The sequence below is a fragment of the Myxine glutinosa genome, chromosome 12 (genome assembly GCF_964187855.1).
Source record: "Myxine glutinosa chromosome 12, kmMyxGlut1.1, whole genome shotgun sequence".
Lineage (NCBI taxonomy): Eukaryota > Metazoa > Chordata > Myxini > Myxiniformes > Myxinidae > Myxine > Myxine glutinosa.
Genome location: NC_136272.1, coordinates 29,297,636 through 29,321,496, shown reverse-complemented (window position 1 = coordinate 29,321,496; position 23,861 = coordinate 29,297,636). Strand labels below are relative to the sequence as shown.

Below are 23,861 nucleotides of genomic sequence, written 5' to 3'. Positions count from 1 at the left end.
TTTTATTTCCCCTTAATTTTACCTTTCCTCTTATTTGAACAAACCATTGTGGACAACCTGGACACCTTTGTGTGCACATCCGTGTTCTGTTCATGAGAGCGAGGACACTTCTTTGTCTGTCCTTTCATTGGAGTTGAATTTTTTAAAACTTTTTTCTTTTACATTTTAACAACAATGTAACTTTTTGTTTTGTCCCTGTTGTGGCGTCGTCCAACATATCGGTGCCCGCATATACCCAAGTCTTCAGAATATATGTCCACGTGGGCTGTTCACAAAGTTCTCGGAACGAAAGAGCATCCTCACAATAGTCCAAGAAACGCAAACGATTTTATTTTATTTTCACAAATAAAATATTTTGTTTATTGGACTATTTAAAGTATCTCAGACGAGTACAGTATTAATTCCGTTTGGATAATACTGTACATTTACATTTCATTGGGTGTAATGCTTTGTATTCGTTGTACATGATCTAATATTTCCAAGCACAGGTCGAGTGTGTCCACCTTTCTTGGCACCTGGTCATGTACATTACCTGGAGACATAACAATGGGATACGTAATGTACAAGTGTACAACAGTGCAATGATAACGGGGTATGTAATGTACAAGAGGGTCTTTCACACTAGCAGGTGACATAACAATGGGATACCTCATGTACAAGGGGTCATTCACACTATAGGGAGACAGGACCGTAGGCTATGCAAACTTTCTGGTGTACAGGACACAACACCCAGCTTACAATAACTGTACATGTATAAACATAGCAATAAGGTTTGTTTTGTTCCATAATTTTCAACCTTCCGCATGTTGGACAAATGGATGCTTTCATTTGTTTACACTTCTTTTTGTGCAAGGTTTAAAAAGCTTATGAGATTATATTTTCAGCACATGTTAAAAAGATGTGCCTTTTGACCGGTTTATTATTATTATTATTATTATTATTGTGGCGGACACAAAAGCCCACTGGCGTGGTGACATCATTCCACGCACCGAGTGGGCGGTGGCCACGCCCGAGGGGTAGGCGTGGCCTCATGATATACCCCGGGCGACCAGCCCGGAGGAGTTCAGTGTTACAGTGTAGTCTTACAATAAAGACGTTTATATGTTACCGCTTGTCCGCTTCCTCCTTGCTCACAAGCAGCGCGCGTAACGCCGCGCTTTACTGGTGACCCTCGACGTTGGATCTGCCGGAGCGATCCTTCCACACGCGACGCCATCGCCATGGCCGCCTTCGTCAAACTTCCGGAATTTTGGGAGGCTCAGGCCGAAGTCTGGTTCGTCCAGGCCGAAGCCCAATTTCAGCTTCGGCACCTCACCGGCGATGACACGCGCTACTGCCACGTCGTCGCCTCCCTCGGGCCCGGCACGGCCGCTCGAGTTGTGTCCGTCCTTCGCCACCCACCGGACGGCCACAAGTACGAGGCACTCAAGCGGCTACTCCTAGCCACGTTCAGCCTCACGGACGACGCACGGGCCGACCGCCTCCTGGATCTCCCCGAGCTCGGTGAGACGCGCCCGTCGGTCCGAATGGACCATATGCTGTCACTGTTGGGCGACGAAGCCCCCGGTTCGCTATTCCGGGCGCTTTTCCGTCGCCAACTTCCAGCGCAGGTTCGCCTCGCGTTGGCCGGGACCGGGCTAACGGAACCCCGAGCATTGGCGGCCGAGGCGGACAAGTACTTCGCCGCTTCGGACACGCGGGCGAGCGTTGGCGTGGCCGTCACGGCCTTCGACGCTGATGTTCCACAGCATCATCTTCTACAGCACGCTGATGTTCCACAGCATCATCTTCTACAGCACGCTGATGTTCCACAGCATCATCTTCTACAGCACGCTGATGTTCCACAGCATCATCTTCTACAGCACGCTGTGGTTCAGCAGCATGCTGATACGCACCTCGTGAACGCCGCCACGCCCCGCCCACCGCCGCGGCGAAAACCGCCACCGCGGGGAAACCCGTCGACTCCACCGGCCTGGCGGAGCCAGCCGCACTCCTCCAGCTCCACCACCTGGTGCTGGTTCCACGCCAAGTTCGGCCACGAAGCTCGGCGGTGTCATCCGCCGTGCTCCTTCAACGGGTCGGGAAACGCCCGGGCCGGCGCTCAATTGTGGCGATGAGCGCCGGCCGTTCGAGCAGCCTGCTGTTCATAACGGACACCTTCTCCGGGCGCCGTTACCTGTGCGACACGGGAGCACAGGTGAGTGTCATTCCCGCCGGCACGTCAGACAAGCACGCCGCGGGTGGGGGCCCCGCGCTGCTTGCCGCGAACGGGACGCCCATCCGTACGTACGGAAAACGCTGCCTCTCTCTGCGGTTTGGAGGGCAGGTTTTCCGATGGACGTTCGTCACCGCCGACGTGCCCATGGCACTGCTTGGCGCGGACTTCCTGTGCGCTAATGGGCTCCTGGTCGACGTCAAGCGCAGACGGCTTGTCCAGGCCGAGACGTTCAGCTCGCTCGCATGTGCGTTGCCCAGCTCAACGAGAGGCTTGCCAAGCGGCTTGCCGAACGATTCGGTTCCGGCCACGTTGGTCTGTACGCTTCCGGCAGCGGACGCATTCACCCGCCTCCTCGCCGGCTTCCCGGCCCTCACGCGGCCCACCTTCTCGGCGGGGGCCGTCAAGCACGGGGTGGCCCATCACATCCCCACCGTCGGGCCACCGGTCTACGCCCGGGCACGCCGCCTCGAGCCGACGAAGCTGGCGGTGGCAAAAGCGGAGTTCGCTACCCTGGAGCGACTCGGCATCGTTCGGCGCTCAGAGAGCGCTTGGGCGTCGCCGCTGCACATCGTGCCGAAGCCCGGCGGGGGATGGCGACCGTGCGGGGACTATCGCCGTCTCAATGACGCCACGACTCCCGACCGCTACCCCGTCCCCCACATTCAGGACTTTTCCGCCCGTTTGGCGGGCAGGTCCTTCTTCTCGAAGGTGGACCTCATACGCGGCTACCATCAGGTCCCCGTCAGGCCGGAGGACGTCCCGAAGACGGCGGTCATCACGCCATTCGGACTCTTCGAGTTCCTGCGCATGCCCTTCGGTCTGAAGAATGCGGCTCAGGCGTTCCAGCGACTGATGGACAGCGTCCTGCGCGACTTGGATTTTGTCTACGTCTACCTGGACGATATCCTCGTCGCCAGCGCGTCCCGCGAAGAGCACCTACGCCACCTCCGCACGCTCTTCGAACGCCTGGGCCAGCATGGCCTGATTGTGAACCCCGCAAAGTGCCGGTTCGGCGCCGCCACAATCGATTTTCTGGGGCACCGTGTCACCAGGCACGGCGCCGTCCCCCTGCCGGCCAAGGTGGAGGCGGTGAAGGGGTTTCCGCGCCCCCGCACGATCAGAGGGCTGCAGGAGTTCCTGGGCATGGTGAACTTTTACCATCGGTTCCTGCCCCGTATCGCCCAGCTCCTGCGCCCCCTGCACGAAGCTCTCCGAGGTAAGCCGGGCAAAGGCGACGTTACCTGGACCGAGCAGATGGACACGGCGTTCACGGGCGCGAAGCTCGCCTTGGCTAACGCCACCATGCTCGCGCACCCGGCGCCCGATGCACCGATCGCCCTCACCACCGATGCCTCGGACTACGCGGTGGGCGCGGTGCACGAGCAATGGGTGCGTGGAGCTTGGCAACCGCTGGCGTTCTTTAGCCGGCAGCTTCGCCCGCCCGAACGCCGTTACAGTACCTTCGACCGCGAGTTGCTCGGACTTCACTTGGCGGTCAGGCACTTCCGCCATCTGCTCGAGGGCCGGGCGTTCACTGCCTTCGTCGACCACAAGCCGCTGATCTTCGCGATGGGCAAGGTCACCGAGCTGTGGTCGGCCCGGCAGCAGCGTCACCTCTCGGCCGTGTCCGAGTACACGACGGACATCCAGCACGTCGCGGGGAAGGACAACCCGGTGGCGGATTGCCTTTCCCGGGCCGTCGCCCACGCAGTCCACCTCGGCATCGACTATGCCCGGATGGCAGCGGACCAGGCCGCTGACCCCGACGTCCAGGCCTTGCGGACCGCCGTCACGGGCCTCCGCGTCACCGAGGTGCCGTTCGACGGCGCGGGCGCGGCTCTCTTGTGCGACGTCTGCCTCGGGCGTCCTCGCCCCATTGTGCCCGCGGGCTGGCAGCACCAGGTGTTTGACGCCATCCACGGCCTGTCCCACCCGGGCGCGAGGGCCTCCCAAAGGCTGATCGCCGACAAGTTCGTCTGGCATGGCCTCCGGAAGGCCGTCCGCGGCTGGGCCAGGACGTGCCTCGCGTGCCAGCGCGCCAAGGTGCACCGGCACACCCAGGCCCCGTTGGCCCCGTTCACGGTGCCGGAACGCCGGTTTGACCACGTCCACGTGGACCTGGTGGGACCTCTGCCCCCCTCGCGGGGTTTCACCTACGTCCTCACCATGGTGGACCGCACCACCCGGTGGCCGGAGGCCGTGCCCTTGGCGTCGACAACGGCGGCCGATGTCGCGCAGGCTTTCATCGCCACCTGGGTCGCCCGGTTCAGCGCCCCCTCAGACATCTCATCCGACCGCGGCCCCCAGTTCACCTCGGAGCTCTGGGGGGCGGTTGCGCAGGGGCTCGGGGTCCGGCTGCACCGAACCACGGCCTACCACCCCCAGGCTAACGGCCTGTGTGAGCGATTTCACCGCTCATTGAAGGCCGCGTTCCGGGCCACCCTCCGCGACGGCGGCTGGGTCGACAGGCTCCCCTGGGTCCAGCTGGGCCTCCGGACGGCGCCCAAGGAGGACCTGCGCGCATCCGCGGCGGAGTTGGTCTTCGGGCAACCGCTGCGGGTGCCGTGCGAGTTCCTCCCCGACTCCACGGCACCATGGTCCGCGGCACAGCAGCGCTCCGCTCTGCAAGAGACCGCCCAGAGGTTCGCCCCGGTGCCAACGGCATGCCACGGGCACCCACCGACGCACGTCGCCCCGGAGCTTCGCACGGCGGAGTACGTCTTCGTCCGCCACGATGCCCATCGGACACCACTGCGGCCCCCGTACGACGGGCCTTTCCGCGTGCTGGAGACCGGGGCGAAGCACTTCACCCTGGACATCGGCGGTACTCCTGACCGCGTTTCGGTAGACCGCCTCAAGCCGGCCCACCTCGATGTGGACCATCCACCGCCAGTGGCCCGACCCCCACGTCGGGGCCGCCCTCCTGCGGGCGGACCCCCGGCACCGCCCAGCCCCGCCGCCACGGCGCCCCCCGGTCCTGCACCCATCCCAGGGGCAGCCAGGGGCATCCCACCTGGTATCCCTGCACCCCGGACGCCGCCGATCGCCAGGGGGCGCTTCGGCCGGGTCATTCGTCTGCCCCGCAAACTGGCCCTCCAGGTGCGCGGGAATTCTGGGGGGGCGCGTGTGGCGGACACAAAAGCCCACTGGCGTGGTGACATCATTCCACGCACCGAGTGGGCGGTGGCCACGCCCGAGGGGTAGGCGTGGCCTCATGATATACCCCGGGCGACCAGCCCGGAGGAGTTCAGTGTTACAGTGTAGTCTTACAATAAAGACGTTTATATGTTACCGCTTGTCCGCTTCCTCCTTGCTCACAAGCAGCGCGCGTAACGCCGCGCTTTATTATTATTATTATTATGATTATGATATATTATTATATACACTATATTGCATTATTATATAACATATTACATATATAAAGCATATATTATGAACATGTATCAGGTCTTACACCTCGTGACGAATTGGACAGATAAAATAATAAAATACATCGAAAGACAAATTCATGAGACATGGTGTTAGTGGTGAAAATGCCATTCATAAAGAAGATTGTTTTTTGAGTGGGGGGCGGGGGGGGGGCTTAAAAAATTCCCATTGTTTTTTTTTCCCAATCACGTTTTGTTCCACAGATAAAGCTGCAGTCGTAACTGCATCCCAGTTGGACGGATATATATATCCGGAATTCGGGCAATTTGGGCTCAGGTTCTATCATTTGGGCTCAGGTCATCGTGGTACCATCACAATGGCTATTATTTTTTCCCTTATTGTTTTTCGCATTGTTTTTACATCTCGTTTTGGCCCGCAGATAAAGCTGCAGTCGTAACCCATCCCAGTTGGATGGACCCGTATCTCCGGAATTTGGGCTCAGGTCGATCCTCTTGTGGTCCCATCACAATGATTAACACCCCCCTCCATTGTTTTTCCCGTTGTTTCTCCATTGTTTTTTACATCTCATTTTATCCTTTCGATAAAGCTGCTGTCGTAACCTCATCCCAGTTGGACGGATCTTTATCTCCGGAATTTGGGCTCAGGTCGATCCTCGTGGTCCCATCACAATGACTAACACACCCCCCCCCCCCCATTGTTTTTCCTGTTGTTTCTCCATTGTTTTTTACATCTCATTTTATCCTGTCGATAAAGCTGCTGTCGTAACCACATCCCAGTTGGATGGATCTGTATCTCCGGAATTTGGGCTCAGGTCGATCCTCATGGTTCCATCACAATGACTACCCCCCCCCCCCCTCCATTGTTTTTTCCGTTGTTTCTCCATTGTTTTTTACATCTCATTTTATCCTGTCGATAAAGCTGCTGGCGTAACCACATCCCATTTAAACGGATCCGTATGTCCGGAATTCGGGCGAATTCGAGCTCAGGCCTCTGCCCTCCTCGTCCAATCACAATGACTATTATTTTATTTTTTCCCCAGACGCGAAACCAGTAGCTACCTGTTCTTGGAAGCGGCCGCTCGGTCGCGTTGCCGTCGATTCTTGAACCAGTTTCCGACCTGGGTCGTCGTGAGCCCCGTCGCCTGCGCAAGCTCCCGTTTCTTCGCGGGGTTCGGATAAGGGTCCTGCAAGTACCACTCCCGCAGTCGGCTCCGGGTGCGCTCCTTGAAGCAGTGGGACTTCTGTTCGCCGTCCCAGATGGTGCGCGGCAGAGGAAACTTCTTGCGCACGCGGTACTTGTCCACGGGTCCGAGGGGTCGCCCGCGCAGGCGTTCCGCCTCCAGGTAGCGCGCCTCGAGCCACAGCGCCTGGAGCTTGCCGTGCGACGCCTTGGTGAAGCGATGACTCTCCAGGATGCGATACAGGTCTCCGAAGTTTCCCGCGTGAAAGGCGACGATGGCGCGGGCTCGGAGAACCGACTCGTGGCGGGCGAGCACCTCGCTCATGGTCCCCGGGGCGGGTGCGGGCAGAGACCACAGGAACCTCGCGAGTCGCTCCACGTCTCCGCTCTCCTCCAGCGTCTCGCAGACGCCGGCTACCTGTTCGGGACTGAAGCTCAGGGTCGGCAGGTGGAACATGGTGCCCGAAGAACACCTGAGAGGTTCAGGCGCGTTGAACGATCGTAGATCAGTGATCGATAAAACGATCTTAACAAGGCGATCGATGCCCGAGCTGTTCGACCTTCCCGTCCGGGATTTGATCGATTACCGCGCAGGTTCCGGACGAGTACCTGCGTCGGCCATCTGTTTACACTGTGCGCGTCACTGCTGGCCGGGATCACGGCTCTTGATGCGTGTCCACATGGCGAACCGTGCGGCCAGGACATGCGGTGTTGCAGTTCGCGACGAGAATATTTGCCTTCGGTTATATTTACCTTCGTGGCAAAAGCAGGAAAGGAAGGACGGGAGGGGCGATGTGGGGCTGGGGAGGAGGGGGGGTGGTACGTTGGGACTGGAGTGCGATGGAGGATGCGAGGGAGAGCGAAATGAGGCCGCAGTGTATTAACGTGCTGGGAGGGTGAGGATAATGGAGGTTGTGCGTGCAGCAGGAGGGAAAGTGGTGAGAGGGGGAGTGTGAGAGGTTGAGGGATGTATGGGGGGTGGAGGGGGGTGCCGGGCAGTCGGCGTTACGGTATTAACGCCAAAGCTCGTACAACACGAAGCCTTTTTATCGGCCCCAGTGGGCGCCTTGTTTCGGCCGCCATGGAGACCGTGTCAATCAGCTCGTCGCTGAAAAGACGAAGGTGGCGAATTTAATTCGCGTATTTGCCTCCGGAATGCATTTCCCCGCGTTCTGCTTTTGTACGAAAAAACAAGTGGTGATTCGAGAAGCTTCGAACCAGGGAGGTCATTACGCTGGATTTGGCGCCATGAAGTTCGATGATTATTATCGGACGTGAAGCGACGGATGTAGAGAGGGACATGCGGGGTTCATGGAGGAGGGGCGAGGGGGAGAGAGTTGTGGGGTGGGAAGTTCATGGCTCTATACGAGATGGACAAGAACACGAGACGGGATTCTTGTGAATTGCACTAAAGCAGAAAACAGGAAGATGTTTCAAGGATTTATTCTTTTTCAAGTAACTATGCATCGTTGGAATAACCTGAACAAATTCCTGTATATTATATGGAAAACCAATTTATGAATTACGATTTGACATATATACATACATACATACATATATCAATGCAATTTTACAGATAATGTAATTTTAATGCAATACCAAGGACATGACGACATATCAATATATTTTTTCACAATTATCATGACGACATGTCAATGTAATTTTTTATAATGAGCCAAGACATTACAAGATAGAAAAATAATCCTTCATTATTAAAGGAGATATTAGGAGATATAAATGCATCTTTTCATTAATATTTGGGACATCAGGAGATATCAAAGTAATTTTTCATAATTAACACACATTATAAGATATCAATGTAACTTTTCATAATTAACAGACATTATAAGATATCAATGTAACTTTACATAATTAACAGACATTATAAGATATCAATGTAACTTTTCATAATTAACAGACATTATAAGATATCAATGTAACTTTTCATAATTAACAGAGCGTCAAACACATTATGAGATATAAATGTAACTTGTCATAATTAACAGAGCATCAGAGACATTATGAGATATAAATGTAACTTGTCATAATTAACAGATATTATAAGATATCAATTTAAGTTTTCATAATTAACAGACATTATAAGATATCAATGTAAGTTTTCATAATTAACAGAGTGTCAGAGACATTATGAGATATAAATGTAACTTGTTATAATTAACAGAGCATCAGAGACATTATGAGATATAAATGTAACTTGTTATAATTAACAGAGCATCAGAGACATTATGAGATATAAATGTAACTTGTCATAATTAACAGAGCATCAGAGACATTATGAGATATAAATGTAACTTGTCATAATTAACAGATATTATAAGATATCAATTTAAGTTTTCATAATTAACAGGCATTATAAGATATCAATGTAACTTTTCATAATTAACAGATATTATAAGATATCAATTTAAGTTTTCATAATTAACAGGCATTATAAGATATCAATGTAACTTTTCATAATTAACAGAGTGTCAGAGACATTATGAGATATAAATGTAACTTGTTATAATTAACAGAGCGTCAGAGACATTATGAGATATAAATGTAACTTGTTATAATTAACAGAGCATCAGAGACATTATGAGATATAAATGTAACTTGTCATAATTAACAGAGCATCAGAGACATTATGAGATATAAATGTAACTTGTCATAATTAACAGATATTATAAGATATCAATTTAAGTTTTCATAATTAACAGGCATTATAAGATATCAATGTAACTTTTCATAATTAACAGAGTGTCAGAGACATTATGAGATATAAATGTAACTTGTTATAATTAACAGAGCATCAGAGACATTATGAGATATAAATGTAACTTGTCATAATTAACAGATATTATAAGATATCAATTTAAGTTTTCATAATTAACAGGCATTATAAGATATCAATGTAACTTTTCATAATTAACAGAGTGTCAGAGACATTATGAGATATAAATGTAACTTGTTATAATTAACAGAGCGTCAGAGACATTATGAGATATAAATGTAACTTGTTATAATTAACAGACATTATGAGATATCATTGTAATTTTTCATAATTAACAGAGTGTCAGAGACATTATGAGATACAAATGTAACTTGTTTTAATTAACAGATATTATAAGATATCAATGTAACTTTTCATAATTAACCGACATTATAAGATATCAATGTAACTTGTTATAATTAACCGACATTATAAGATATCAATGTAACTTTTCATAATTAACCGACATTATAAGATATCAATGTAACTTTTCATAATTAACCGACATTATAAGATATCAATGTAACTTGTTATAATTAACCGACATTCTAAGATATCAATGTAACTTTTCATAATTAACCGACATTATAAGATATCAATGTAACTTTTCATAATTAACCGACATTATAAGATATCAATGTAACTTGTTATAATTAACAGAGTGTCAGAGACATTATGAGATATAAATGTAACTTGTTTTAATTAACAGGCATTATAACTGTAAGATATCAATATAACTTTTCATAATTAACAGTGTCAGAGACATTATGAGATATAAATGTAACTTGTTATAATTAACAGAGCGTCAGAGACATTATGAGATATAAATGTAACTTGTTTTAATTAACAGACATTATAAGATATCAATGTAACTTTTCATAATTAACAGGCATTATAAGATATCAATATAACTTTTCATAACTAACAGTGTCAGAGACATTATGAGATATAAATGTAACTTGTTATAATTAACAGACATTATGAGATATCAATGTAACTTTTCACAATTAACAGAGACATTATGAGATATCATTATCATTTTTCAAAATTAACAGACATTAAGAGATATGAATGTAACTTTTCATAATTAACAGACATTATAAGATATCAATGTAGCTTTTCATAAGTAACAGAGCATCAGAGACATTGTGAGATATAAATGTAACTTGTTATAATTAAAAGACATTATCAGATATTGTAATTTTTCACAATTAACAGAGACATTATAAAATATCACTGTCATTTTTCATAATTAACAGACATTAAGAGATATTAATGTAACTTTTCATAATTAACAGACATTATAAGATATCAATGTAACTTTTCATAATTAACAGACATTACAAGATATCAATGTAACTTTTCATAATTAACAGACATTATAAGATATCAATGTAACTTGTCATAATTAACAGACATTAAGAGATATTAATGTAACTTTTCATAATTAACAGACATTATAAGATATCAATGTAACTTTTCATAATTAACAGACATTACAAGATATCAATGTAACTTTTCATAATTAACAGACATTATAAGATATCAATGTAACTTGTCATAATTAACAGACATTCTAAGATATTAATGTAACTTTTCATAATTAACAGACATTGTAAGATATCAATGTAACTTTTCATAATTAACAGACATTAAGAGATATTAATGTAACTTTTCATAATTAACAGACATTATAAGATATCAATGTAACTTGTCATAATTAACAGAGCATCAGAGACATTATGAGATATAAATGTAACTTGTTATAATTAACAGACATTCTAAGATATTAATGTAACTTTTCATAATTAACAGACATTATAAGATATCAATGTAACTTTTCATAATTAACAGACATTAAGAGATATTAATGTAACTTTTCATAATTAACAGACATTAAGAGATATTAATGTAACTTTTCATAATTAACAGACATTATGAGATATCAGGTCAGGTCAGGTCATTATCAGGTCAAGTCAGGTCATTATCCTCAGTTAAAACAAGCCCGTACCTACATAGCGACGTATGGTGAGCTGAGTGTAGCGAGCCGATCCACGCTCGTTATGAATAATGACAAAAAAATCTTTGTACATTTTAAACTAGCATGGAATCATATTGTTCCTCAATAATTGGATATAAATGAGATTGCCCTGGCCCTGCTTTATAAGGGAAGCATATATGGTCACCATGACATAATTGTTCATCATTTGCATGGTGGAAAAGTAAATTTTATTGAAAAATAATTGGACATAATATTTATTGAAAAAAAAAATAAGGAAATTATCATTACACTAAATGCCGATTGAAAAATGGCATCACCACAAGTCCTCAACTTCCCTTCTTTTGGATGCAGCACAGTGCAGGTAGCATATTTGGCTGAGGGTGTGGTTGGGCCACTGATGCAGTACCCCAATTACCAGTACCCGCTACTCATTTTGCCAACTTCAGAAGGATGACAGCTGACTTGGTATTAATTGAATCAACTGCACTTGGTATTAATTCAACAGCCAATCGGGATTCAAATTCAGGACCACAGGATCCCAAGCCAGCCACGCTAATTGTTAAGCCAACACCAGGCCACACAACTTCCCTCTAATATGGAACAGGCATTTTATAACGTGTTCTTTAACTCCAATGTTGCCTTTCACGGAGGCGACGCGATAAGGTTTCCCTTTCTCGAAGCCTTTCCCGATAATTGGAGCAATTTCCACCCGATTTGTGGCGCGGATCACAGTGAATCCGTTTACGTGCCACCAATGGCGTCTCCAATGAATTCCAGACGACATTGCTTGAGATCAATCTCCGCCCTTATAATCTTCTGGTGTCTTTCAGCCGAGGCGTTAATTGTGTTGTTTTTATTTATTTTATTGATGTTTTTATTTAGCCATATTTATGATTTTCGTCACGGGGTGTTTTGGCTACAAGCGACATTTGTGATGTAGTGATGAATCAAGTGTCCCACTGGATCATCGAAAGTGTCACTTCCTAATGTCACGGGACGTGAGTCGGTCTATAGTATAACATCACCATGATATCTGTCATTGATGCGGATAGGATCTGATCATGAAGATCGCGCTCTTCTGTCCTCCGTGCAGCAACAACTTGATGTTGCGGTCATGCCCCGGATGGTTTGATGGATTGAGACCTGAAAGCTGTTCCTCACACGCCTATTGGCCCACCTGTTTGGGTCTAACAGGTTTGAGCTTCGACTGCGAGGGAAAGATCCTCTGGATGGTGTGGGTGTGGGAGGGTGGTTAGGTGGTGGGGACTGGGAAGATTTGGGGGCACAGCCGGTGATGTTGGGAGACTAAAGTGAGTTATGGGATGATAGTTCAGAGTCCATGTTTTAGTGGAGCCTTTTATTGGTGTTGAGGAGGAACGGAACTTCCGGACCATGTGTAAGAAATTTTTAAAATATCAGAATATGTAAAAAAGAACTTAAAAGTTATCAGAACTTAAGAAAGAGCACGATGTTGAGTGTAAGAAATTCCATCGTAATTAAAATCCTTCATTGGTATGCGTCCATTGGACACGCAGTGTTGGGAAATTGTTTTTGGTTTACCTGCCTTTACCTGTTCATCGTATCGCTCATGATGCTGAGATGCCGTAATGTACACCGTATTCGATTTGTACATTGTCTTCTCGTGTCCTTGTATACATGTTAAAACTAATTTGACGTCTCTTTGTGTCCTTGTCCTTGATGCGATTTGTGCATATACAAAGTTCCTCCATGAGCCTAAGTTAGACCGTTTATTTAAAAATCGAATATAAAAAAGTAACAACAGGTGAAGTACCGTACCGATAATGAAGTCGAAACCTGATTTAAAAAACGGAATTTAGTCCTACATGAACGTTTTTTCGGTCTATCGTAACCGTTTTCTTTATGGTGAACGATTGTAGTTCCCAATTATTATTCTTTTTGCCTCATTTTAAAAAAATACTTTTTTTTGTCTCATTTAATGTGCAGCCAACTCCCCCAGGCATACACTTATTGGAGAGCACCGTTTTTTATGGTGGATGATTTTAGTTCCCAATTATTATTTTTGCCTCATTTTTTGTAAATACTTTTTTTTGCCTCATTTAATGTGCAGCCAACTCCCCCAGGCATACACTTATTGGAGAGCACCGTTTTTTATGGTGGACGATTGTAGTTCCCAATTATTATTATTTTGCCTCATTTTTTGTAAATACTTTTTTTTTGCCTCATTTTATGTGCAGCCAACTCCCCCAGGCATACACTTATTGGAGAGCACCGTTTTTTATGGTGGACGATTGTAGCTCCCAATTATTATTATTTTGCCTCATTTTTTGTAAATACTTTTTTTTTGCCTCATTTTATGTGCAGCCAACTCCCCCAGGCATACACTTATTGGAGAGCACTGATTTTTTAAATGGTGGACGATTGTAGTTCCCAATTATTATTATTTTTGCCTCATTTAAAAAAAATACTTTTTTTTGTCTCATTTAATGTGCAGCCAACTCCCCCAAGCATACACTTATTGGAGAGCACCATTTTTATGGTGGACGATTGTAGTTCCCAATTATTATTATTTTTGCCTCATTAAAAAAAAAAATCCTTTTTTTGCCTCATTTAATGTGCAGCCAACTCCCCCAGGCATACACTTATTGGAGAGCACTGTTTTTTTATGTTGGACGATTGTAGTTCCCAATTATTATTATTTTTGCCTCATTTTTAAAAAATACTTTTTTTGTCTCATTTTATGTGCAGCCAACTCCCCCAGGCATACACTTATTGGAGAGCACCGTTTTTTATGGTGGATGATTTTAGTTCCCAATTATTATTTTTGCCTCATTTTTTGTAAATACTTTTTTTTTGCCTCATTTAATGTGCAGCCAACTCCCCCAGGCATACACTTATTGGAGAGCACCGTTGAAACAACGCCGAGGGTAACCGCGCTGAAAGACCCGCAGCGGCCCTGGATCCGGATGACCCCGCGTGGGTTGCCGCGTTAAAGGGAGTCTCCTCGCTTGGTATGTATGAGCAATTTTATGCATTGTGTGAGCGCCACCTTAAACGGGGGGGGGGGGGGGAGGGGGGTTCTCCGCTTGTCGCGGTTATTCGGTCGGTAATTTCCGAGGTGGATGATAAGAGGGTTTTGCCAAAACCCCGGGGATCGGGAAGGGCACGGCGGTGCCCCCATTGGAGTCGACAATCTGATGCTCTGGGTTTGAAGCGCGCACGTGACCCCACCCGTCCTTTCGTCTCCTTTGAAACGAGCCCCCGTCCGGTCTCGCAAGACCGCGTGACCGCGCGAGGCCGAACCGCGTGACCGCGAGGAAAATCGCGCTCGAGCCGAAATAACGAGGGAAAGCAAAGGCGGAAATTAGGAAACGAAACCATAATGTCTTGAAATGGAGCTCTGCATTGTGGAAATCTCATTTACGCGTATGAGGTGCGAGGTCGTGAAGGATAACAAAAGCTCTCCTTTTTTGTCCACCATCAATGCAGGCTTAATTTCGGTTTTTTTAATAGGGGGGGGGGGGGGGTGGGGGTTGCTTGGTTGGTTCGGGGCTCAGGGAAAGAAGGAGCACCGATTAGGGTTTTAAGGATTGAACAAGTGCTTGAGGCACATTACGGGATATACCAAGTGGGCAAATGGACACAGCCGGCTGACAGCAAACTATAGCTCCATGATGCACAATAATCATTATTATTAATGAGACATTATATAATCATTGACTAATTCTTAATTTCATTATCATTGATCACATGAGGGATGGTGAAAAACCCACCTATAATCCATCGGTCCATGTGTTACACTGAATGGTCCAGTCTTGGTTATTGATACAGGGAATCACAACAACTCCCGGCCATGGAGTAACGATGAGAGTTAGGGGTGGTGTTGATGTTATATAATCAGGGGGGTTTCACATCGTGGTTAATACATGGAATGGTCTCCATGGAAATGTAATGGCTGCAGACACGGTAGAGAGGTTTAAACCGGAATGAAATACCTGCAGCATTGGGGTGGAGGGACATATCGATATTGGTAGGATTAAGAGCTACTCTGAGTACCGATGGGTGGTCGATCGTATCAATCATTTGTATGGTATGTGTGTAGTCATTGTGACGTCTGTAAGAATATCTCTTCCAATAGTAAATATATATATATATATATTGTTGCGGATATGGGTGCATCCATCCATATCCGCTTGTAAATATTCCCCTATTTCCTCAATACTTCCCAACTATCCCCAATCCCCCATTCCCTAGTCCCATTTTCTGTAAACAACACTCTGTAGACCCGACCTCCCCCTATTTCCCCCATTAAATGTCACACCCAGGTTCACCGCATCTCATGTAAGACAACTATAGGACATCTTGCTAGTTATTCTTAGTCTATGTCAGTTAAGGACTCGTTTCCATTAATTCTGACTCTTCGTTGCACCAGAATGTGATTGTATGGCACCGTTAGGAAGTTTAGGACCTCCCAATACCTCCCCGCAGCTCTTCCTCACGGTTCAGCAACAACAACAACAACAACAGCAGCGGCGGGCGCGGGCAGAGTGCGTCCTCACTCCGGCTTGGTTGGTAGGGGGTGTTGGGAGGGCACCAGGCCTTTCCAACGAGCCGCCATCGAACATGTGCTCGACGGGGTTACCAAATAGGGGCTCCCTGTCAGCTCCTCGTCAAGGGCGGAGCCCGGTAACCCCCGCACCCAATAGAAGCAGCGGACCGGTCCCATCTGGGGCGGAGCCAACCAGCCGAGGGCGTGTCACTCCCCGCTGAGCATGCGCAGGAAGAGGGAGGTGACGTCAGATGCGCGCTGAGCTTGGAGAAAGAAAGACGCCACCTCCGAGCGCTGTGAGGCCTCCCTGCATCTCTTGGACCGTGCTTGATCCTGTCCCCGAGCCAAGGTGCACCTTGTGCTATCGAACTACCTGTCCTTCCCTGCCATCAATCCCTGTGTAAGTCAGCCTTGTCCCGTTTGTCTGTGGTCTGTCTGGGATAAGATAAGATTGTATTTAAGTGCCTATCTCTTCTGTGTCTTTACCTCACTACCTTGTAATCGACCCCTTTTCTCCCCCACTGTAATTATATCCTCCTCCGGAGGTCTTGAGAACTGTACCCCTTGCGTCGTTTCATTTATCCCAGTCGTTGTGTCCTTTCCAATCATTGATTTAGCGTAGCGCGATTTGGCCAACGTTCGGGTGGAATCGGGTGAGTTGGGGAAGAGTCGGGGAATAACTGTTAGGTCGCGGTAATACACCACCGCTTGGTGGAAATAACATCTAACCGCGATCCGTAACAATTGGTGTCAGGAGTGTCGGATTCGGACCTGGGACTAAATTTGTTAGGCCCAAATTTTGGAACACCAATTGTGTTATTACCGTAACAATTGGTGTCGAGGAGTGAGATTCGAGGCCCGAACCAAATTTTTTAAAAAACATCTAGGAAAAAATTTGGTCAAAATTATAAAGACACCGAAATTTGATTTTGTTTTACAAAAAACCCGAATTTTGAAAGTCGCGCTATGGCAGATCAAGACGGCTGGGTTCCGGTAGAGGAGAGTGAGGCCGGGTCGATCCAGGACCAAATTGAGGGACATGAGGAGAGCAAAGCAGTGAGGGCGGCAGGTTCGCAAAATGGCGTCCTCGCGCACGAGGTTACGGGCGCGCAAAATGGCGCCTCGCACATGGCTACGGCGGCCGCACCCGCTGCACAAGTGGGAGGGATGGCCCAAATGCAGGCCCTCATGGAGCAATTTATGGTACAAATGCAGGCGTCCCTCAACCTGCAGAAGGACGAGATGAGGGCTGATAGTGAGCGATTGGGGGGCAGAATGGGGGGCAAAATGGGAGAAATGGGGGAACGGTTAGAACAAAGGATGGGGTCCAATAGCGAGAAATTGAGGGATGACATGGGAAACCAGATCGGGGGTTTAAGGAATGACATGGGGGCCCAGATCGGAGGGTTAGGGAGTAGAATAGAGGGATTAGACAATAGATTAGGGGAAATACAGGAGGGGTTAACGGGGGTAGAAAACAGAATGGCCGCTCAAGAGAATCAAATGGAAGGGATGAAAAAGGGGTTAGAGGGGTTAGAAAACAGTATGGAAGGCAAATTGAGGGACATGAGGGACCAAGCGGAAAGGGAAGTTAAAAAAATGGGGCAGCAGATAGAGGGGGTCAGAATGGGGGTAGAAACTAAATTGGATGCTCACAGGGAGGAAATGGAGCAGATGAGGGTGGCATCTGGGCAGGAGATGCAAGTGATGGGAGAGGAGATCAGAAGAGGTGTGAGTGAGGAGGTCGGAGGAGTGCTCTAGGTGGTGAGGCACTGCAAGGAGCGCATGGAGAAGGAGGTGAGAAAGGGGACTGTAAAATTGCAAGGTGGTATAGAGGAGTTGACGCTGGGAGTAGAACAACTGACAGTGGGACAAAAGGAGTTGGGGGAGCAGGTAAAGAAGAACACAGCGGTAATAGAGGGTTTAAAATCGACACAGAAGGAGATGAAAAAGGACGTAGGGGTAATTAAAAAAGAGTGTCAGACGGTACATGAGGACCTGACGAGGAAAATGAACAAGGTGGTAGAGGTGATGGAGGTTAAAGAGCGGGAGGTGCGGGAGCACATAGAAAAAAATAAGGTGGAGTTAGAGGAAGAACTTAAGGGGGCGCACGAGGAGATGAAGGAGGTGAAGCAGAAATTAGAAGAAGTGGAAGAAGGGGTGAGCGAAATTAAGAAGCGACGGAGAGAGGATAAGAAAGAGATAAAGGAGGAAGTAAAAGAATTGGTCCAAAGTCTGTGTTCGGATCGTGATGATGTGCTCATTAACCGGATGAGGGATTCGCAGGTGATGGAGGAGAAGCGAAGAGAAAGAGGACCCGGTGTAAGTGGTGACCAATATGGTCGTGCGTATGATGCGCCAGGTGATTTAATAAGCTTGGGGGTCGAGATGGACCCGGATGTTCATGAGAGGCCAAGAGTGAGGTGTATGGCTGGTCCGGAGGGTATGGAACGAGGGTGCGAGCGAGAGGGTCCGGTGATGGGAGAGGTGCGAGGTGTGAGTGAGCAAGGTTGTGGTGGTATGGAATGGGTAGCGGGTTGCGGAAGTGTGACCCATGCATCGACACCAACAGGGGTAGTTTTTAGAGGGACAGGGGAGGCACGAGAGCCCCTTGGGGGTAATGTACTGTGGGGGCCCGGCCGGTTCGGCCCCGCGCTGACCCCGCAAGGGGCGACGCACGGGGTCCGGCAGGCGGGCAACGACTCACATACGAGGTGGTCCCACAAGGTCCCACTCGCGCCGTATGACAGTGGGTAAGGGTGGCATCCCTGCCACCCTTCCCATGAAGGGGGGGCAAAGGAGCACTAGATTAGGGGGTGTATGGCAGTGAAAACTAGCCCGGGTGGGTTAGGATATTGTGTGTAGGGATCTAGCGAAGATGACATTAGGTAACGTTAAGGTTTAGATAGTGACTGATACCTGTAGTGGGGACGTAGTAGCTTAGTGTTTGATAATGACGAGGGAGCGCAATAGTTTAAAGGGACAACTGGGAAGCGCAAGTTTCAGAGGGGAGTAGTTAGATGAGATGATGCTGTGTGAGAACTGGACAGGTGTGTGGAGCAGTGTATGAGTAGTGAGTGTTGTGGATCAGCGCGAATGCGCTTGGGGGAGAGAAGGGTGCAGGCGGCACCAAGTATGAGAGCACAGGTGTGCAAGTACAGGTGTGTGGAATACATGGAGTATTGGAATGAGTGGTGTGGAGAGAGTTGGAGTAAGTGGTACGGAGTGGTGTGCATGGTGCGAAGGTGTGGATGGGGGAAGAGTGGACCCCTTTTCACGAGTACCCGGGGAGGGTAGTTTAAAGAATAGTTAGAAGGTATAGGTAAATTGTGGTTGGATATTGGCATTTGTGGTGCGGTTGCAGAATGGTATTGTGGATGGGTGCATTGGTGAGGTGAAATTGGCTGGTCGTGTGGCCTGTTAGTATGAGTGTGAATGGTTGGGCACTCCGCCACTGTTAGATGTCGGCCAGGTGAGGCCGCAGGTGGGCTCTGGGAGCCGTTAGTGCCAGTGGGTGCCTGAGGATCCCGGGTGTGGATCGGGCAGGCCGTGCCAGAGAGGGCACTGAGGGGGTGAGAGTGCGAGAGGGCCTTCCCCAGTTAGTTAGGTTAGGGTGAGGAGCAGGTGTGCTCGGTAGGCAACAACAGTGGTGGAGGTGTGCAGGTGGGCGGACCAGCTGGGAGCGTCACACGACCCAGCCACCGAAATTGTGCGGGGGCACCGAGTGATGAATCGGGGGAGTGAGACCCCAACTTGAGAAGCACCACAGTTTGGTCAATGGGAATTGGTTTTTAGAACTCATAGTGTAAGTTGGCCAATGGATTGGCAGGGAAAGACCCCGGGTAATGTAAAGTTGTTAAAGTCATTTAGGAAATAGTTAGGATTGATGAACCTGTCGCACCATACGCAGCCACTTACCTGAGGTGGTGATGATGACTCCACACCTGTGTTCCTTTGTTCTGTGTTGCAGGAAAGGAGAATTGCTGTGTGGATTTGTGAGACGCATCACGACGTGGATGAGACATTGGGGTGATTCCATCTCTCCCTCCTTAGGAGGGACTGATGATGAATTGGTGATGGCAAATTTTGATGTTGAGTTGGAGATGGCAAATGTTGATGAGAGTTGGAAATGGCAAATTTGATTGGTTAGGAGGGAGAGAAGACGAATTTGGTTTATGGGAGGAACGGGGAAGACAGTAGGGACGTTGGTGATGTGTAAAGTAGATGTTTATGGGTAGTGTTGTGTTTTGTGGATACAGTAAGGGGTAAGGGAGGGGCAATGTAGGTTACCTGGTTGGGGGGGGGGCGTACGGTAGGAACGTACCTGTGTCACCTGGTTCCCATGTGCCCCCAGTGTGCATTACCTTGAATTGCGTGCACTTTTGCGCCCTTACCACCTTACTCACTTGTCTTCTTTTGTCTCCCACCTCCGAGGATCTGGCTTTGGGGCAGAGAGAGAGGAGAGAGAGGTGCTGGCTCCGCAGTTGTGGGCCTGTACTTCCGCTGCTTGCTGCCTGGATCGATACACCATATGGACCGCAATTTTTGTGGCCGCCCACCATGGACCGCAGTTCTTTTGCGGGCAAGCACCACCCGTTGATGGACCTCTGGGTCAACGTGGCACCTATGCCATACAGGTGAACCACTTTTAGTTGGCCCCCCTGACGGCCACAATTTAGAAATGGACGCGGTTGGCGCCTTTCTTTATTTCTAAAGAAGCCAGAAGGCCAAGTGCACTCCATGAAGGCAAGACCAGCGGCAGAACATCGGCCGGCTGCGACACCACCGGTGACCATGGACACTTGATTGTGCATTTATTATTGAACACTTTATTGGTGCACCGGATGGTGCTGACTGTGCGTATGGGGTGGTGCTTTTGGTGCTTGGACGGGGTGCTCTGCACATTATTAAAGGCCGTAGGGCCACAGGGCACTCGTGGGTTGGTGTATCGATGCTGGCATGCGTGCTCTCCCTATGCATAACATCTGCATGTGTTCCTCAAAGAACAGGTCCTGGATCGTAGTGTAAATATCAGTCTTGTATAAATGATGCTCCCTACCGGCTGTATGTTTAGTTTGAGGATGCTTTCCGCGATTCGGTTATCCTGTGGGTGTGTTTCTGTTAGGAGAAGGGTGCAACGTCGCAGGGGGACATATTTACTCATTTGTGAACATCTGTAAAACTGTCGCACTCAGGGTTGAGTTAATAGTAGAGGGAACTACATCTGAGTGCCACACTAACGTAGGTAAAAATGTATCAGGTCGGGACGCCCCGAGGTAGAGAAGGGTGCAATGTTGCGGATATGGGATTTGCATCCATCCGGTAGGCAACAACAACAATATTCCCCTATTTCCTCAATACTTCCCAACTATCCCCAATCCCCCATTCCCTCGTCCCATTTTCTGTAAACAACACTCTGTAGACCCGACCTCCCCCTATTTCCCCCATTAAATGTCGCACCCAGGTTCACCGCATCTCATGTAAGACAACTATAGGACATCTTGCTAGTTATTCTTAGTCTATGTCAGTTAAGGACTCGTTTCCATTAATTCTGACTCTTCGTTGCACCAGAATGTGATTGTATGGCACCGTTAGGAAGTTTAGGACCTCCCAATTCCTCCCCGCAGCTCTTCCTCACGGTTCAGCAACAACAACAACAACAACAGCAGCGGCGGGCACGGGGAGTGTGCGTCCTCACTCCGGCTTGGTTGGTAGGGGTGTTGGGAGGGCACCAGGCCTTTCCAACGAGCCGCCATCGAACATGTACTCGACGGGGTTACCAAATAGGGGCTCCCTGTCAGCTCCTCGTCAAGGGCGGAGCCCGGTAACCCCCGCACCCAATAGAAGCGGCGGTCCGGTCCCATTTGGGGCGGAGCCAACCAGCCGAGGGCGTGTCACTCCCCGCTGAGCATGCGCAGGAAGAGGGAGGTGACGTCAGATGCGCGCTGAGCTTGGAGAAAGAAAGACGCCACCTCCGAGCGCTGTGAGGCCTCCCTGCATCTCTTGGACCGTGCTTGATCCTGTCCCCGAGCCAAGGTGCACCTTGTGCTATCGAACTACCTGTCCTTCCCTGCCATCAATCCCTGTGTAAGTCAGCCTTGTCCCGTTTGTCTGTGGTCTGTCTGAGATAAGATAAGATTGTATTTAAGTGCCTATCTCTTCTGTGTCTTTACCTCACTACCTTGTAATCTACCCCTTTTCTCCCCCACTGTAATTATATCCTCCTCCGGAGGTCTTGAGAACTGTACCCCTTGCGTCGTTTCATTTATCCCAGTCGTTGTGTCCTTTCCAATCATTGATTTAGCGTAGCGCGATTTGGCCAACGTTCGGGTGGAATCGGGTGAGTTGGGGAAGAGTCGGGGAATAACTGTTAGGTCGCGGTAATACACCACCGCTCGGTCGAAATAACATCTAACCGCGATCCGTAACAATATACAGTGGTACCTCGGCTTACGAGTGCCCCAACGTACGAGTTTTTCGGGATACGAGCCGTCGCTCGGGCGGTTTGTTGCTTTGGGATACGAGCCGAGATCCGATGTACGAGCTCAAAAAATTTATTTTTTTGAATTTTCCGGTTGTGGCTTCCGGTTCCGGTCACGTGGTTATCTTGCCGTGAAAGCATCTCTGCTTGGATATAAAACACGCAATCGTCGAAATACATGAGCGAGGAATCTCCTTGCTCCAGCCGGTGACGTCATCGGCGGGGATCCCCGCCTCCAGAGTGGCTGGTCACGTGACCGCCAAAGCGTGTCGCGCGTGCGGGTATAATGAGCTACACCTGTGGATCACGTGACCACGGCAGCACGCCTCGCTTGAGAGGCATGGCTTTCGGTTTGCGTTTTGCTTTATAAGGCGCGATAAATGGGCTTTTGAGTGTTAGCGGTTCATGGCGTTGACGGTTCATGACGGTTCATGACGGTTCATGGCGTTGACGGTCAAAAACCCATTACATCAATTTTACCAGGCACTGTACAGTAAGTACAGTGGACACCAAATGCACGGTGGAAGGCTAGAAGTAGAAGATCGTCCAAGACAAGTGAGAATAAGCCATACTTTGGAGATGACGTCATTCGCTGGTCCGATAACCAAAGATGTGGTATAAAAAACCAGGTGAGCTAACAATGCAGCAATGAAGGAATTCGGCCAAGGCACCGGCACACAACGACCTACCTACATCGAAAGACTCAATGCCAATGGTGACAGAAGCCAAGACGGCCGGCTTAAACACCGCCGAAAGACCACGGTGTACCAACTTACGATGCAGAACATCTTGCACTTAATATGATGACAACAGGTGCCATCCTCTGACGTACCATTACAGGTACAGGTACAGTACACGTGAGCACAGAGCAAAAGTTCACTGAAACCGAGATTAAGAAAAAAGAAAAAACACCTCGTGGTCCGTGCTCGATATCCGAGTTTCAATCTTTTCAAACACATGATGCTCTCGGTCACGGTATCTCCTGCGAGCTGCTTCTCCTTCAACCACACAAACAACAACTTCTCCATATCTTCATGGATAGAGGTCCGGAGCTTTGAAATAATCGTAACGCCCTTGGCTGGCGTTATAGCCTTTATGGACTCCTTCTGCTTCAAAATCGTACATATCGTAGAAGGAGTACGATCGTACTGCCTCGCCAAGTCGACAACACGCACACCTCACCTGGCATGCTCTTCTCCTCTGCTTAATAAAACCAGTTTATTTCTTTACATTCTCTTGTATTATGTACAGTATATACGAGGTCGTGCTTGTTTATACATTATTTGTTAT

General features: G+C 48.5%; 1 pseudogene; it reads right to left on the bottom strand.

Moving 5' to 3' along the window:
• Positions 1 to 6,662: 6,662 nt before the first annotated feature.
• Positions 6,663 to 7,244, bottom strand: LOC137437394 (homeobox protein SIX3 pseudogene; annotated as a pseudogene).
• Positions 7,245 to 23,861: the final 16,617 nt, after the last annotated feature.